General features: G+C 37.7%; 1 protein-coding gene and 1 long non-coding RNA gene across 2 annotated transcripts in view; both read right to left on the reverse strand.

Moving 5' to 3' along the window:
• The window catches only part of LOC121727927 (nucleoporin 88), an 89,637-nt gene that overhangs the window by 51,793 nt on the left and 18,956 nt on the right, over positions 1 to 18,888 (reverse strand). The gene's annotated exons all lie outside the window — the stretch shown is intronic.
• Positions 927 to 16,035, reverse strand: LOC121727929. Its single transcript, XR_006035746.1, has 3 exons — positions 16,022 to 16,035; positions 4,197 to 4,203; positions 927 to 1,026 (listed from the first exon to the last, which is right to left on the reverse strand). It is a non-coding gene; the product is annotated as an uncharacterized LOC121727929 (long non-coding RNA).

Consider the following 18,888-nt stretch of genomic DNA (forward strand, 5'->3'; position numbering starts at 1 on the left):
TTATTTGCGATATCAAAAATGTGATACTTATTTATAGATATAATTGAACTTATTACGTGCACGCACAAATATTCAAATCTCGCATCCACGCACGTGTTATGGCGTTAACTGGACACCAGAATTTTTGTGCGCGTATAAAATAGACAAGCAGCAATAGCCGAGATTCTTTTTAATACGTCGACAGGAATTCTACAATTATTCTTTCGATCTAAATGTACACAAGATTGAATCTTTCATAAATATACTCGTACTGTATGTTTCATTATATTATGCTAATTCGTTTTTTAATCTTTTGATAATAACTTATATCGGCGGACGACGGGTCTGTTGATGATTGTTAAGATAAACAAACAGAAGTTATTCGTGCCTACTTTATTAGTATCTCCGATGATTATCGATTGTAACTCGGTTTACAAGTCGAGCTTGATAATTTGAAGCTGGGGTAAGACACCTGACTAATTATGCAGAGCTGATATTAATTATACACATTTAGTAGTAGAATCATGAAAAATACATTTTTATTACTTGTTTTATTTATTTTTGGAAAAACTAAAGGCTTTTTTTATCAATCAGACACGAGATAATATAAAGTTTATAAATCATTGTAAGATTGTTAAATTCGTAAAAAATCGTCGTATGAATAAAACATTATTTCTATAGTGTGTTTGTAGAGAGTGACCACACTAATAAAAATTTGCACTGTGTAGTGTGTACACCGACGTTGCAGTTCGACAAGGTTTTGGGTACTTGTCTATTTACATTACAAAAGTGCCTTAACTGTAAGGGCGCGTTTTCCCCTTTTTTAGCGCGACAGACATTACAGATGCCAAAGGACAATTGGAACAACTAAGCATATGTAACGTGCAGTATATGCAGTTATGCACATACGCAATAATTATGTTGTGTGTGCATCATTGACATATACGTGTCAGGTGCCCCTTTAGTCTTTAGTTAGTTAATCATATATAAGATTCCGTAAGGGCTTGTCGCCCTGCCGGCACCTATACTAACTTGTGTAGTGTACACCTTAAATGAACACTAATAAATGAAGTCCGAAAATACTTTTATTTAATTCATCTCTCATAGGGTGCTCCCGTTACACAATACATTACAACAATTTTATCTGTTGTATTATCAGCTCTGTGTGTATACCCGAATTCCCCACCGCGTTTTTCGCGGGGTATTATCAATTATTAAACATCAGCATGGAAATAGCACCCAGGAGTCCGCGGCCCCCGTACATTGCGTACTTGTATTAAATATTCTTAGATTAAAGCCCTTTATCAGCCCACGATACGGAAGCGGAATTGAGGAAAAACAAATAACAACGTCGATTCTGTTGGTACAATTCTTTTAAATGAAATTTCAGATGCAAGAATAGGATTAGGAAATAGTTGTTATCGGCGATTTCATGGGCAAAGAGCATATTTACGGGTCGTGCTTTATTTCACGTGTAAGGCTATATTAATAATTAAATGGGTGGGGGTATGGCAAGTCATAGGTCGTGATCTGTCGGCTGGGCTTGACATAACTCGACCAAATTGCGTAGATTCGTCATTTGCTTATGACTATTACATTGATTATTATTATATTTAAATACAATTAGAACAGAATAATTTTATTGCAACAATGTGGTGTACAAGGTCTTATAATATTATAGTTCAATATGAATCCTCCATACGATACCGTGAAAAATAATAATTTTCTAACATTACATAATTTTTAGATTAGACTAGAACATTCACATAAAATCTAAAAAATAAATAAGGAACACGATTAATTGATACGCAGTCGTGTCGTACGCGTCGCGGCTCCCCTAAACGCACTTTCTGTTTGTGAAGGCGGCTATGGCAGCCGTGAAATGGCTTTCGGTTTTGTGCAAGTTATTAGCGGGATTTGCATGTTTGTGATTTATTGTTTTTCTTCCTTGGGGTTCCTTGAGACGAGCCATATTTTCAATAGTAAAGGAATTTTACGCACTCTAATAAAACTTTATGATCTCGTGCTCGATGTGGCGTTTAAACCTATGAATACGTTATACCTTATCCCGGTATAATGTATCTTTATTACTTTGTAGCATTTTATGTATGGGAATTTTGCTATACTTACAACTTTCTTCGAACTTCTATTAAATAATAAATACGGTATAATTGTTGTTTCTTTAGAATCTATATATTAATACGCAAGCGAAAAACTTTATATCCCTTTTGACGAAAAATGCGGAAACGTAGGTGAATGAAATTTTGCACAGTTACAGTTTATATGGTGAAGGAGTGCATCGAGCTAATATTATTTTGAAATTATGCTTTTATCACACATTTTTTTAACAAATAAAACATTACACACACTACAATGCGCACACTCAAGAAGATGACAGAACACTGATCTGGCTGGCTGGATACAAAAACATCGCATCTCCGAAGATTAGTGACCGACCAAAATTTCGGTTTCAGTTTCGGCCAAAAAATCTAGTTTTGGTTTCGGCCTTAGTTTCGGTATCTGCCAAAATATAGCCGAAACTTTCGGCCTTGCCGAAACTCGAGTGTTCGTAAATTTACGTGCGTCGTTGGGTAAACTACGCATACTTTAACTCGTGCTTGCTCGTCATTTAATCATGTTTTGAGGATATGTTTTGCAAATGAGTGCCAAATCACTATGCATTTATTTTGTTTTTATTAGTACTTCGTTTTATTTTCATTACATTTTCTAAACTTATTCTTATCGAACATTCGTAGGCCTAGGATCATTTCCATATATGACACACAGACAGACAACACAATACCTATCCGAGCGCTAACATGACTGAAGTTAAGGGCCTTCCCTACGGAGATTCCGTAATTTACCGTATTTAGAGTATTAGAGTTTAGAGTTTATAAACTGATAATTTTAAAGCTACGAAGTTATAATAAAAAAAGCTCCCACACCGGTTTCGGTGACGGTGGCCGATTTCATTGAAACCAGGCCAACTACGCAGGAGTCATTTTATAGTGCCCAAGTGTGTGCGCAGTACACAAGAGCACTCTCTATTCCTGTACTCTCATAACCCAGTGGGACGGTAGACCGGCGGAATAAAAATAATCATCCTCACTGTCGCTGCTTGACAGTTGACATCTATATAGTACCTCAATAGTCGACATGCTTCCCGCTAACAGTTTGGAATGACTTGAAAGTGTCATGTGCTAAAATCTGACAGAAATTGATGTTAATTTCTATTACTGCACATGCGGGAAAGCTGCACATGCGCATAAAATGAAACGAATACGACTGAACGTCCGCGGACGAGTCCTCGCGCCCCGCCGTGTCCGCGGATGAAAAACATCTCGCTAGCCAGATTCTTTTAAGACTTCCGAACGCTCAAGGTCGCGTCCGCGACTTATGTCAGACAATGTGCACAGTTTAGTGTATTTTGTATCAACCAGATAGAAACAAGCCGCATCCGAGGAAAACGTCCAAGGACAACGTCCGATAATTTGTTCCCAGCTTTATACTCTTTCGGTTTCAAGTTGACAAATTGAAAATGGATTACTTATAGTTTTTTTTATTGAATCTTAGATACTATTAGACAATGCTTACACGGGCAGTCTGAGATCAGATGTGTCCCAGAGACGAGAGTTGAAAAAAAATATGATAAATATTTTTTACAAATTAAACGTGGTAGTCCTAATGTGTTTGAAACTAAGGTCGAATTTCGACCATTGGGCGATCTCTAGTTATAATTACTATGACTAGAACTATATTTTCATGGTTGTACAATGTACAGTAAACGGACATAGAGCCTAAAGGTAGCATTCGAATCATGACGAACACGACGCGAGATCGCGACTCGAGACCGCGACCGGCGACTGCGACCCTATGCTTTATATGAATTAATAGGAAGTCGCGCGACGTGTGGGCGTGGCCTGTCAGTGACTTGCATCGCGCGACCCAGTCGCTCACAAGGCAGTGCCGTGGCGCGACCGATACAAAATGGACGCGTTTTCTTTGCACAAAGACGAAATTTTTACGAGTTTCGTATGGGTCGCACGACTCGGTCGCGTAGATTCGCAGGCAGCTGTCGCCCTGCGACCTGCGACCGGTTGCCGGTCGCGGTCGTCCTGATTCGAATGCTACCTTAAGACTGACATAACAGTTGTAAAGATAAAACATATTATACTTTCTTCGTATAAAGTTTTTTTTTTTCAAAACATTGTACACACTGAATTTCTTGTTTTATAGACCTTTCCGATAAATGGACGCACAAATATATAGGACGGCCTCTAGTTTAATAATACTGTGTACTATCTAACGTATTTTCTCTGAGCAATCTTAGTAACTAATCTGTAAGGAACTTAGGGTAATGAATGCTTTGATTGCAAATAGCAACAATATTTGTCTATCAAAGCACCAAGGTATGTAGAGTTTAGATAGAGAATTTAGTAACAAACTGGTTCTAATTACCTTTGTAAATTATGTTATTAAGTTTCGTCGGAAGTAAAAAATCTTTGAGTTATAATTTTACATTATTTACTGTTTTCATTAAAAAAATAACATTCATCGAGTGAGGTATCTATTGCACCTTGACGTATGTATATTATGTCTATGGCTGATTTTAGTCCATTCTCACATTGAACGCTCGCTGACCGTCGGCAGAGTAGACAGAATGATAGAGTATGCCGACTTAGAACTGATGTTGAAATTTTTAAATTTGACGTATTATGACGAAAATCGTCGCTAGGGTTGTTAACTTGTTACCTACGAATTTAAAAATATGACATATTCGATGGACGTGTTCCTCTTTGGTCGTATTGTTGTTTGTGTTTTGGCACATGCGATTAAAATTGTCAGACGCCAATTTTGAAATCTTTATTTTAAATATTTAAAAATAAATTATATCAGCCAGCGCGAGGCACATTCCGTTCATAATCCTAGTGAAACCCGACGAATTTGACAGATATTGAAACCTGTCCGGTTCTTTGCAGTCGAACTACTGGTAGTTATGTCTATTGTGCCGTCGGCGCCGACTCCGAACGGTCAGCGTGCGATCAGCGAGAGATCAAAATCCGCCCATGTCTATGTGCCATGAAACAGACGGTTGTACCTGAATAAATTCACTCGGTTCTTTTGAAATGTTTACTATAATTATACTATATAGCAACGAAAAAATATATTCAAAAATGCACCTTAGCGGTTATCGGCATAAATATAAAACGGTCAAAGGCAGGCGGAATTTAACGAGCACTTGGCGGAACGTGGATCGGACAAATTTAATTATAGCATTCGGAAATGGGCTAGAAAATTGTACGAGATATCGTCGAGTCGCGGAAAACCTAATTGATTTAGGGAAGAATGCAGCCGCGCTACCGACGAATGTTTTACATTACAGACGATAGACATATTGGCCTTGCTTGTTTGTTTATATTTATTTAAAACTTTTCATTCATCAATATACATAAAAGGCATTGCATTACAGGAACAAAGTATGATGATTGAACTTTACCAAACTTTATCTATAACGCTAAACTAGATTAGGAGATTCAGTAGAGCTGGAAATAGCACCAATAATTTCTTCTTAGCTGCATTTTGTTTAGAATAGTAACAAAAAGTATAAATCGTTTATATTTTTTGCCATTTAATCGAATGGTATAATAATTACATACTTAGGTAAAGATGCATAGGGTATGCCAAACGTTATTGGGTATGTACCCAATAACGTTTGGCATACCCTATGTACCTTTGCGAAATAAGCCCATGAATGGCAGACCAAAATCAAATAATTCGTAACATTTTAAACCTTTGAACCAGACCTCACTTATACACCTATGTGGACGGCTATACCCATATAAGTCGTACCCAATTCCTGTATATCGAATTACAAAGTTCTCACGTCCAATAAACAAAGCTTAGAAACAGATGTTGGACGCTAATCAAATTAATCCATCTGGAAACATATCGAAACGTCAGGTTGGACTTGTAATGAAAATAATTTGCACCGGAACTTGTCCAGTATAGATAGAGCCCCGGCGGTGCCAATTCAGCGCCTTATGCTGCCCCGCCTAGCACTTCGACGAATGTCTTCATAGCCTGGTCGGGTGCGGACGAAATTGTAGCTATGATGGATCGGCCGTCCCGTAGATGGGCTTTCGGCACCATCATCGCTCAATTCCACAATCATTGTTCGACGGCAAGTGCCTTTATGTACTACTCTATTAAGACAGCCGTTCAAATCGTAAGAACTATTAATTTTCCTTCAGAAAAAAAAAACATAGTTTCAATTTACAAATATATCTGTCATGTTAGTTATTGCACCATGTAAGCATGTAAGTTGTAACCCGTCAACGAAACCTATTTTTCCAAACCTGATTATAATAAATCACATCCAAATGAGGGGAGGGGACGGGAGTCTATTTGCAAACGTCAAAAACACGTATGACGTAATCCTTCAGAACGATTAAGGCACACGTCTGGGCGATAGTATCTACATTTAATTAACCGGTCAAACCGAACGTTCGGACCGCAAAACATCAAAGGACATCTTAATGCGCTCGGGGCAAAATCGCCTCCGACAAACATTGAAATTACCCGACCCAAACAATTTGTGTGTCGTCTTCCCGAGGTGAAATTTTCGCCAACGGGTGTCCAATAGTCTATTAAAACGGTAGTACCAATAAGACTTCATCCTTTGTTTATAATAAACACTTTCGATTCTCTCCGTCTCTTTCGCGTGCGCGTCGGAGCGTGTGTCGTCGTCCTCCTCGCACGTATGTTTTGTAGAAGCATTCTAGTGCATATCTAGGGTACAGTCGTAGCGAGAACCCTCAGGAACGTTAACGACATACCCCGAGTTCGCCCGAGGCCGATTCAATTACTACTGTCGTATTATTTCTACGAAAATATGTATGTATTTGTGTGAGTTTGTTGTGGGATGAATTAAATTCTATTTCAAGTTTATTGGTCACGGTCGGCGATAAGTTTGGATAAGGGTCCGGCCGGGAGATTACGTCCTACATGTCCGCTCCCTGATATTGTCGAACTTTACCGTTTAAGATGCGATAGCCATTTGTGACCTTGAACTATAAAGTCCACCTATATCTTTGCTTTAACTTTAGAGCTTGTAGATAAGTTATCAATCCGTTCATTTACTTATGCTCATGCTATAATCAAAATAAAGAAGCAGAGAATTTCAAACAAACTTTATATGATGTTTGTGCCTTATTCTCCTTAAGACATTAATTCTCGTAAAGATTTGACTACTCAAAGAGACATTCGTATCGTTACAACATTACATAAATCGCCCGAAAAGTAAGTATGTTCAGCTCATATTCTTCCAAACGTTTTCAGCAGCTCCTGGCATAAATGAAAGTTTGGACAGTTCTGAACGAACGTGTTTGATACGTTATCCACGGTTAGGGTTGTCACTCGCTTTGTTTTCCAAACTTCCAGTTACCGCGAGATTACGGCATATTAAACTCAAAAAGCCTCGGGGTATGACAATTTGTATGCGACAACGATACGTTAATTTGAGCTCGAATATTGAGATATCTACATTTCAATATTACGTATCTAAAGTTTTTGGGTAAATATTTTTACTACACAATTATTATTGATAAACGACTAATGTAATAAGTAATAATTAATAAGTAATCGCAAATTCCTTGTTTTATTGTTATTTAACTCTGGCTGTGTTCTGTCCCTTTCACATGTTTAATAAAGTTATTTTTATTTTATTTTTATTTTTATTTAAATACAATCTTTTTGGGAATCAAAAATAAACGCATAGCGCCTTCCTAGCACAGGTGCTACACGTAAATGTCAACCGTAGCACTGCTACACGTAGCACTGCTACACGTAGCACCTACGTAGACTAGGTGCTACGCGTATCTGTCCACCGTAGCACTGCTACACGTAGCACAGGTGCTACGCGTATCTGTCCACCGTAGCACTGCTATACGTAGCACCTACGTAGCATAGGTGCTACGCGTATCTGTCCACCGTAGCACTGCTACACGAAGCACCTACGTAGCACTGCTACACGAAGCACCTACGTAGCATAGGTGCTACGGGTATCTGTCAACCGTAGCACTGCTACGCAACGTAGTTTTTGTCGGACTACCGACAGCTGCCTAAATTTTATTGAACTGAAACTGCCGAATGCTATACAATATCATATTTCATTTATCCAAAACAGTCCATATCTCTTCACTAAAATGGTATTCAAATCCGTTTGGTACAGAGTCGTAAAACTCGAAGAAGGGTTTTATTGTCGTAGTTTCGACAATGTATCAAAACATTACAGCGAGTGCAGTGTAGCGATGATAGCATAATAGCCTTGATTAACCGCCAGGCCCTCAGGATACAATTATAAGACCGATATTGCTCGTAACAACTCGATAAGGTGTTATCGGGAGACCTCAGAGCAATTTATAGCGAGTTAATAGTTACCCTTCAATGAACACGACCTAATAGTTTTGATAAACCGGATTTTCATCGGGGGCCATTTTCAATAACGACCGACCGAAACGGAGGATCAAAAATACTTAGAATATATTTAGTATTATCTAAACTTATAAATATTATCCGTCCCAGCTCAAAACAGTAATTAAACACAAAAACTAAAACGTTCATTAAAAATTGTAAACAGAAACTTCATTCTCACATATCGCGTACACAACGGGTTCATTTAAAATCGTCGAACAAAACCAGAATAATTATTGTTCAAGATATCCATTAAAAACGTTATACGGGGAACGAATGCGAAACTGAAACAGTCGCATTATCCAAAGTGCCTACTACCTGCCAAACATTTAATCCATTCCATCCACTAGCGCACGGAGCACACATAAAACTTGGTATATATTAATTTTTCAGAGAGCTGTATGTAGCTCTTGAAACGTCGCCGCGGGCGAGCAGACAGTCGCGAGTGTAGCAGACGCGCTCATCGCCGCGCGCGGCCACGGACAGAGCGGGCGCCGGCGCCGAGACTGTGTGGTAACTGGTAGCTATAGGCTATTAGGATTCAATAGCTCGCGTGAGATAGGTATAAAATGAATGTACTTATACAATTAATTGGGCAAGGAATGATGAATACTATTTCAGTGACAATAATGATTATTATGAAAAATTAACATCATGTAGAATCTGATTAAATATTATAATGTTTTTTAGGTAAGTAAGGCTCAAATATAATAAAGGCTTATATAATTAACGAATACCTACTATTTTATAATAATGTTTTACCTGAAGTAGCAGTCGTTTTGAAAAATTCAAGTTGCTTACCTGAAACAAAAAATTAACGTATGTAATTATTCCATCAAACAATGTCGTTCATATGAATGCTAAGGTTACCATTATAATTATTTTAGAATCTAGATTATACGCAAAACCACATTCTTAATAACTCATAAATTGTCAAGTAGTAAGAAAGCTGGTGACGATGGTGATTTCGTTTAGGGTCGAAAGATACGAATACCGTTTAGTTTTACGCTTATGATAACGAGTATTTGTTCTCTCTGTTAGTGGCCCAACAAGTGGCAATGCACAGACACGGTATCGCGGGGAAAATATGGAGTTCGCATATTTCAGATTATCAAACGGTAATATTTTTAATGATTCGTTGCATAAACTTGTTACACTCTTAATCATTTAAAATGTAAATTTTAACTGGAAAGGTGTTCTTATCGTAATCAGTCTGGTTTTTTGCCACGCTACGATTAATGTTTAGATTAAAAGGGCTTATGTTTTGGTGTTTTGACACATGTGGAGTTTTTGGACTTTTCCTTGGTAATTAAACAGTACCTCAGCTTTGTAACCGTAAGAAACAGAATCTTAAGACTGGAGACTCAAGTGCTCTTACAAAGTTTTGTGTAGTAAAATCTACAAATAGTAAAACATACAGTTTTCGTATGTAAACATCCACACATTGGTCGCATTATTAATGCGCGCCATTTGTATAATATAAATAATTATTTTTGCCCCCGCGTCTGTTTTCCTGGGGCCTAATTTGTTGAGCGCACCCCATTGTCTTCGTATCGAGTGCGGTGGATCACGGGGTTTTCATATGCAAATACCACGGGAGCTATTTTAATTACGTATTTTGATTACGTTATATATTGATTAGGTTCATTATATTCGCAAGGGGTAGACTTGTGGAGTCTTATTATTTATTCACGGCAGTAAAGGCGAGAAAAAAAATGGCTCTACACGATATTTGTATTAGCGGGGGATACACTCCTTTGAGGAAATTAGGCGGCTTAGCAGCAGTTATATTTTGAGTAAGTGCTCGCGAGACGGTGTTCTGCCAGACAGAAAAAAAGATTTCATACGCCGTCGACTATGTAAATTGACAGCAAAGTATTTAGGGACGATCGTCTCCTTGGAAACAAATAATTTTTACTTGAGAAATAAAGACACTTCGTCTTTTTACATAATAATAATAATTTGTAATCTGTGAAATTGTTACATTGATTCCGCCATTAAAGTATTCTGGCGATTGGAAAAGTCTGTAAAAGCATAACGAAAAGTATCTTAACTTTTAGCTCTGTAATTTGAGCAAAGTCTAACATTATGCGATAGTTAATCTAGTATCAATTGAATCGTGAAAAATTCCTAGACCAGCTTCGCGCCACAAAAGGAGGATGAAACAATTAATCCTTAACCCTAAGGATTCAATTGTGAAGTTTCGTTTCAAATCAATGCCTCATTAGCGATTGAAAAAAAAAACCTTTTAGCGCGATGTCATTTATACCAATATCGGATAAATGGGTAATGAGTTTGAAAATCGACGGCGCTCACCGCTTCAACCCTTCTGTGACAAGTTGGGCGTAACGAATCGTTGAATTTTTGATCTGTAACGGAACGGGGGCGTCGGCGACATTATTAACACTTAATATTTAGTGCCGCGAGGGGGCGATATATTTGCTTAACGATTTCCTTTGAAAATTTCTATTCTATTATAATGCAAATAGATTTTTCGTAATTGGATTTTTAAGTTCGGAATTCAACGCGTTCGAGTACCGCGCGGCGTGCCCTTGAGCGGGTTAGAAAAACTTTTACTATTTTGGAAGGTACCAAGTACTACTAAATAAAACTTACCTTGAAAAATTCATATAATCATGAAGTAATATAACGAAGTAACTTAAATTATTTTCAATGACTCGGTGGTGATGTTTGTTCAGGCTAAGCCTCTACTATCCGCCATCGTATAATATGGCCCGCCGCAAATAGAAAACTTTGATAGCGCAATACAAGATTTTTGCGCTAGTTGGTCCACCACAACGAAAAAAGCATATCAATATAAATATCTAATTTTGTATATTAAAAAAAATTGTGTTATCAGCCTGTTTGTGGTGTGGTTGAAAATAATAAAATTAGTATCGAAAGCAGCCCTCCGCCAATAAAACGTATCATTCGGCTGCAGAAAGTAATTAATATTTTAATTGGGTACTTATAATGTTGCTGCCTGCTCCGTAAACAGAAATGTCTGCTCAAACTTAACTCGGATAGTAAAATAGAAGATAGATAACAAATCGAAACGGTTTAAGTAAAGAATGAGAAAAAATATCCGCTAAAATTGTTTTTACTGCTTAAACTACTTTTTATATCATTGCCTGCCTCAACTTCCTGGATTAATAATGTTTGTTTAATTTGAATTTGAAAAGTTAGGGCACAGCTTTCAAAGTAATGACCAATAACTGCGCAGTAAGTATACCAAATTTGACCGAATGCGGTCAAATTTGGTATACTTACTGCTCTTGTTGCTCAGTGTATGTGTACATAATATTTTGATATTGTAGCAATACAGCCGACCTTACTAAGCTTTGAGCGTATTGAGCTTGACAGTAACGGACAGAGATATTTTTATTACTTAACAATGATTATGTACACACCATTACACAAAAAAAAAAAACACAACCTTGATAGTTAAACAGAATTTCTAAAAACTTTCATTTCCTTCATTCTAACAATTTAGCAAAACCCAAGACGCCGACGTGGCAACGTCGCGAAAATTGTAAATATTTTTTACATCGCCTTTAAAAAATATAATAAAAACTTAAATCGACAACAGGCTATAACCAAACGACCAAGCGCCATTCAAAGTCGGCCTTTGAGGCACTCGTCAGGTCTAATGAGGCACCTGAACCGCGGTGGAGGGCTGGAGGGGGAAGGGGGGACACACTTACCGACAGTTTACGATCGCGATCTGCGTTAAACGCGCGTTAAAAATGCGGTGGCAAGGATGAATCGACGTAGCGCAGAAGTATTGGTATGACAATGGCGATTTATTTAAGGTTTCACAGAAGCAATCCAGCCATTGTCATAAATTAGGAGGAAACTAATAAAATGTGCTGGTTAAATAAAAAAAAAGTTTTTGAATTTAAAATCTGTAAGTATATTTTAAGGAATTGATATTTTAGTTTTCCAAAGTTAAAGCTTTGACTTGATGACCAGTGTCACAGTCTGTTTAAAATAATAACAAAATTACAATTTATGAAACAGATTTTTTTTTATTTTGATATGCAGAATTCATACAAGACCTTCACATGGATACATGATGCATAACACATTTAGTATTTACTTATCCACCAAAAGGCGCTGTTAAAATCTGAGGTTATATCAATATAAGTAATCAATAGGCAACATTTTAATACGAAGGCGATACTCCAGCATTGAAATCTTCAAAAACATTTTTAAACTCTTTTTATACATTTTTAGTAAGGAAACTATATTAAAAATTTTAAGAACATGTAAATTTTTACTCACAAAAATTATTAGCATACTGAGTTACCTGTTCTTCGGTTACTTCGATTAGTCTGTAGTCACTTTGTGGTTTGCTGAGAGCGAGCTTTAATTGGTATCTTTGATTATATTTTTCAAACGTTTTCGCGACACTCAAATAACTTTTAATTGCAGCAACGATTCTATACAATATTGAACGAGCTGGAGATAAGTGTTGATTCCCGAATACACGTCAAAAAGATTTTCTTATTTTTGATTTTGAGACTTTGAAGAGTTTTTTGAAAAGATTTACTCTTTAATGTGAAATAACGTTACAATTTATTCAAACACCGACTGCTTTGATGCACTCAGCGTTACTCGCACGACTAAGATGATTAGATTCGTCTTAATCTTAGACGATCTAACGTTGTTTGCTACAAACCGTTAAGGCTATAGAAAGTGTCAAATACGAACGTTCATACAAAATAGATATACACTATCTATTCTATAGTCGTATCACTATTTAGTCTATACTAATATAAACATACAAAGATTTCTTAGTAACGTTAGTTTATAATACAAAGAAATCGAATTGGACCTAAACAAAAAAAAAAAAAAACACTAAGTATTATTATTTGTTTGCGTCGACTAGGCATTAAATCTACTGGACTTTCGTGTATTTTTGCTACGAGTATTCAACATAATAGGTTGGGGTATTCAACATAAAAGTCTTTTCGCATTAGGGTATGTATGAACTTGTCATAAAATTTCTTGGGCTATACCAATTGTATCTGGCTGATTTTGGTATGATTAAAAAGTTTTAACTTTACAGGAGACAATTCCAAATTCAAGTTAGGTAAATGTGAGATTTTCATTTGTTTTTCTTATTGTTAAAATGAGTGATTCTCAGGATGTGGACTCTACGAACAATGTCCGTCAAGTCAAACGTTGACTTGCTGCTCCTGAGGGGTTAGTGCGAGTTTTATTCGATCGGACGCATCGAGCACGTTTACGCGAATTTATATGGGATCAAAGCAGTATCCACGTTAGCCAGTAGATGGCGCTGCTTTGATTCCATATAAATTCGCGTTAACGTGCTCGACGCGTATGATCGAATAAAACTCGCACTAACCCCTCTGAAGATACTCCGGTGTTGGGGCGAAACGCGCGTCGAGGTTTTCAACCTGCATGGTGGTGAGGGGCCTTGCACGGATTTGCCAACAATATTGCTTGTGTGGTAGTGGTGTTTGCAAGTTCTTGCAAGCGAGTGTATAGTGATAGGCAGTGTGGGAAAGGAGGGAGGTGCTGTACGCATGCCTTTGCGTACACTCACTCATTTAGTTAAAGGTTGAGGTTTATTTCGCGGAATATTACTAAAAATAATACCAAACTAAATTTTAACCTAATGAACCGTCTACTCATTTGTGATCCCTTATTACGACGTTATAAAACTGGACCATTTTTGAAGAAGCTGATAACTGGTGATGAAAACTGGAACACGTATGACAAGAACGTGCGAAAAATATCGTGGTCAAAGGCCGGTCAGGTTTCACAGACTGTGGCGAAACCCGGGTTAACTCGCAACAAGCTATGTGTGTGGTGGGATTGGAAGGGCATTATTCATTATGAACTGTTATCGGCAGGCAGGACCATTGATTCTGAACTGTACTGCGAACAACTGATGAGATTAAAGCAAGAAGTTGAGAGAAAGCGGCCGGAATTAATCAACAGAAGGGGTGTGGTTTTTCACCGTGATAACGCTAGACCTCACACATCCACTCAGCAAAAATTACGGGAGTTTGGCTGGAAGGTGTTAATGCATCCGCCGTATAGTCCTGACCTTGCACCTTCAGATTTCCACCTATTTCGGTTGCTGCAGAATTCCTTAGGCAGTGTCCGGTTGACACCACTAGAGGACTGCCAAAACCACTTGTCGCAGTTTTGTCATCAGAAGCCCCAAAATTTAGGTAGGGACTCCCTACCAACAAGATGGCAAAAAAAAAGTTTTCGAACAAAATGGCACCTATATACTTTAGTCAATTGTAAATAAACTTTATAAAAAAACCTTTTGAATTTTTATATAAAACGCGAAGAAACTTTTTCCCCACCCTAATATTTAAATCAAAAATACCATGATCGGCAGCATTAAATGTACTTAAAAACTATTTTGATTAATAGACACATCGCAACATATAGCGCCCTTGAGTATTAACCTCATATGGCAAACTTGTAAGACACAATTAGTATAGGCAAAACACCATTCCAGCCGAACCACAAAATGTACTCCAGGGATATATTATGCAAATAGTTCCTATTTTATTAATCAGCAAGGAAGGAAATCGACTCACGAAGGAAAGGAAATCAGTAGTTACTGCTAAATGTTTTGATTTGAAAGGCTAGAAAAAGTATTCAATATTCATCGTTCAGCATAGATACTAAAGTAAGCAATAACAAAATAAAAACAGTCTTTATTGCCTAGGGTAATATAAAAAAAATATTGTAAAAAATTTTTTTTTGACTCCGCGTTGCATACAAACATTGAGCTACGCGGGACCAAATTAGACTGGTTCAAGGTATACTTAAGTGCTACATAGTTATTATAGGAAAGTTCATTCAAACACATCTATTCATCTAGTTTCCCATCCATACAGAATTACAGCAAATGTCAATCTGAAGGGTTAAAAGGCAGGGGACGTACCCGTGACCAACCTTGTGGGCGAAGGAATCCACCCTCAAAAATTCCGATTCTTGTTATTGTCCCTTTAAACTTTATAGCGTCAATAGTTGCGGGACATTCTGAACAAAGCGAACTCTTATTTCATCGTTATGTATATCATAATATGTAACGTCTTTTAATTCTAACTTCGAGTACAACAATACGAGTTTAGAGAAATACGAGTATAAGTGCCTTATAATTTTAACCATTACGTTACAAAAAATAAATCAAATTCACTTAAAGATAAATTAAAGTGCCAAAGAGGAAGGCGTAGTACATGACACATTACACAGACCATCATAACTCAAGCACACTCGAGACAACGCGTAATGAACAATAAGAATGTGATTCCGTATCTCAAGGTGGGTCGTGTTTGTCCACATCGATATTTATTTACGCAATCACCCCTTCCCTAAACACAGACAGAGCCGGTGTACATTAAGGGCGTAGGGAGGTTTTATTGCCACCCGGGCCTTAAAATATTGTCTGATTCATTAGAGGATATTTCACATTTAAGTTTCGTGTGTGCTTTTAGCTTCCTTATAATATTTAAACCGGTAAACTCGGTAGCAAATTTCCGAGGTGATCATTTCGGGGGGCGGGGGAGCTAACGACAATGTTGTTACAATTTTCTAAAAGGATTCCGTTACATTCGCGTAATAAGACGCTAAGATTCTCTTATACTCTTAATTATGGGGGGAGGGCGTGGGGAAGGGAGGGAGGGGAGGTATAATGATACATGTATGTAAATATTCGTCGTAACGACTCTAGGTGGCGACGTGTGCACGCTTTAATGGGCGCTCGGTTGTTTTCTTTGATTAAAGAATTTTATTACAGTATATAATTCACGATTAGACGTTAAAGGGTTGAGCGCTGCGTCTCCAGATAAAATGACGGCGTAATGACGTGTGCGTGATTCTGAATCTTAATGGCCGGGGTTTAAGATGGAAATGATTAAAATTGTGTTCTTGTTGGAGCATCGATAAGGGATTCTGATGCGGTTTGAATAATTTCGCCATTTTTCACGATGCCTCGTACGTTTCTTTTGTTTCACTATCTCCCCCTTTGCGCTAATATTTTAAGAATTCGTCATGTTATTTTGGTTATACACGTTTTTAATTATGGCGCAGATATTCGCGACTAGCTTTTATAAAACAGGAATTTTAATTTTGCGTACCTTGTTTTACACTGAATTGAGAAATTGTACGCAAGTTTTACAGTAACGCAGACAAGACACCTTAAAGTTTAAGATTCCAAATTATTGTGTCTTAGAAAAACAAAATTCCTTATTGGTAAATAGGAACCACTTAGAGATTATTCGAGGTTTCTGATTATGGTTATCGCTTAAGGCACCTTTTTACATTTATCCACGATGGATTACCATGATTCCAACCATGATTGTGTAGCTGCCTATAGCAATTGACGTCGATCATAAGGAATTATAGACGAATATGCCATATTCATAACTTCTGTATTGGTCCATCATAGAACAAAAGAGAGCATTAGGGCGCGGAAGAATTCGGCACACCCATTCGTATTAGCCACTAATTATATTAGCAGTCGATTAGAACGTGTCATCTATACGGTCGCTAATTACCATTCACGCCGCGCCCAGCCGTCAAACGACGTGAAATTAATTTACACAGCAATTTATGACGTGATCATATTGCCCGGAATTATAAGCCACACACAAGCGAATGCGAATCTGAAGAAAAGTTTGAGGGCACGTGGTGATGACTCGCGGTCTCCAGTAGAATATACCACCTAGACCAAAATATATTTTACATTGCAAGGTGGCGAGGCGATGCGACATGTCGATGAAAAATTGGAAAGACATCCTAACACCGCGGGCGGTTGGTTTGTCAATTAAATGTGTACCAAGACGTAGTAAATGAAATTGTTTTAATGGCTTTTCTCTCTCACTCCTCAGAACTCAAAGCATTTCGATGGAAAATTTTAGCAAAGTCGCTTCAGCGATTAAGGGGTGAAGAGGTAACAGACAGACAGAAACATTTTTGCATTTGTCTATTATGTGGTGAAGTTACTCTTTGGCCCTCGCAGAATACCAGTGCAGCGGGCTTGCTTGCTGCGTATATGTACAAATGTAGCTTAGGGCTTTTCTTTTTATTATTATTTTTTCTCTGTTTTGTGTATGTTGTGTGTTGACAAAATAAATGTATTCTTATTCTTATTTATAATATTAGTATGGGTGTATCGCATTCCATCTATTCGAAAGTGACCCTCTCAATTAGGTGACTTGATGATAGCAGGTAACTGTGAAGCAGCTTTCGAAAAACTGTGCCATTCTCTCAATGTCGTAATAATTTATTCCTGCTGCTCTTCAAAGCGTCGTCTTTAACAGCGCTTAGCGCATTTACGTCTCCATGCACTAAGACTCTTTTACGTGATCTGATATCACTTTTATCGTTTTAAGGTTAGGTAATTATTATCCGAAATAAACATTTTTGGAAAGAAGTTCCTTATCGCCCGTTCGGCGTAAAGTTCGGCGCGATAGGCTAGACAGAACGATATTTGACGACGACACTTTTTTATTAGTACCTGCATGGTAGGGGCAGAGGGCGTTGTTAGTATTCCTGTGCGTCAACTAGATGGCGTTTTTTTGAGAATAAACAGACGCATTGTTAGTATTCCTAGGCGTCAATGTATTATATTATGTATACTTACAGTTTTTTTTTAACATAATAATAACTTCGTTCCATTCGGGTGTCCCTTGACACCTCAAGTTTTTTGTATACAGAAACAATATAGAGCATAAGGCGCTACTACTGCCATAGAGCGGTATTCGTTGATTAGAGATTAGAGCGTATTAAGGTATTGTACACTCTTTCGAAAAAGAGAGAAATCAGACCACACCAGGAAATTTAGAATAAGTCCAGGCCCTATATTGTCCTAGACCCTAGGACAATCTTGGTAATGGAAACTTGACTTTTGTGTACCTGCACCCATCCGTTACTTTCCATTCTTCAAAATCGAATAGCCCTCGACTAGTCGTATTGTTGTCAACAAATACTTAAGCAATACATTATCTATACGTGATGATACATCAGCGGCACAACAAACGTGACGTGAGGAGGGACCGGTGGCGCAGGCCAGTGCCCGCTAATCAAATATCTTTTTTGATACCGCAGGGTTGACAATACTCAGCGGTCAGCGCTCCTCAAACTATTGTAAATGGAAATGTGTGAAGACCAATAATCGTTGTGTACTACGAGTGCTCAATCGACTACCACCATTTTTTTATATAGCCATATATTAGGGACGAGCTTTTGCCCGCGGCTTCGCTCGCGTTAAGAAGTATTATTATATACAAACTTTCATCCCCTATTTGAACCCTTTGGGGTTGGAATTTATCAAAATCCTTTACACTGTTTATCCATCTACCTGCATGCCAAATTTCAGCCCGATCCGTCCAGTGGTTTGGGCTGTGCGTTGATAGATCACTATGTCAATCAGTCACTTTT

The sequence above is a fragment of the Aricia agestis genome, chromosome 6, assembly GCF_905147365.1.
Source record: "Aricia agestis chromosome 6, ilAriAges1.1, whole genome shotgun sequence".
In the NCBI taxonomy this organism is placed as follows: domain Eukaryota; kingdom Metazoa; phylum Arthropoda; class Insecta; order Lepidoptera; family Lycaenidae; genus Aricia; species Aricia agestis.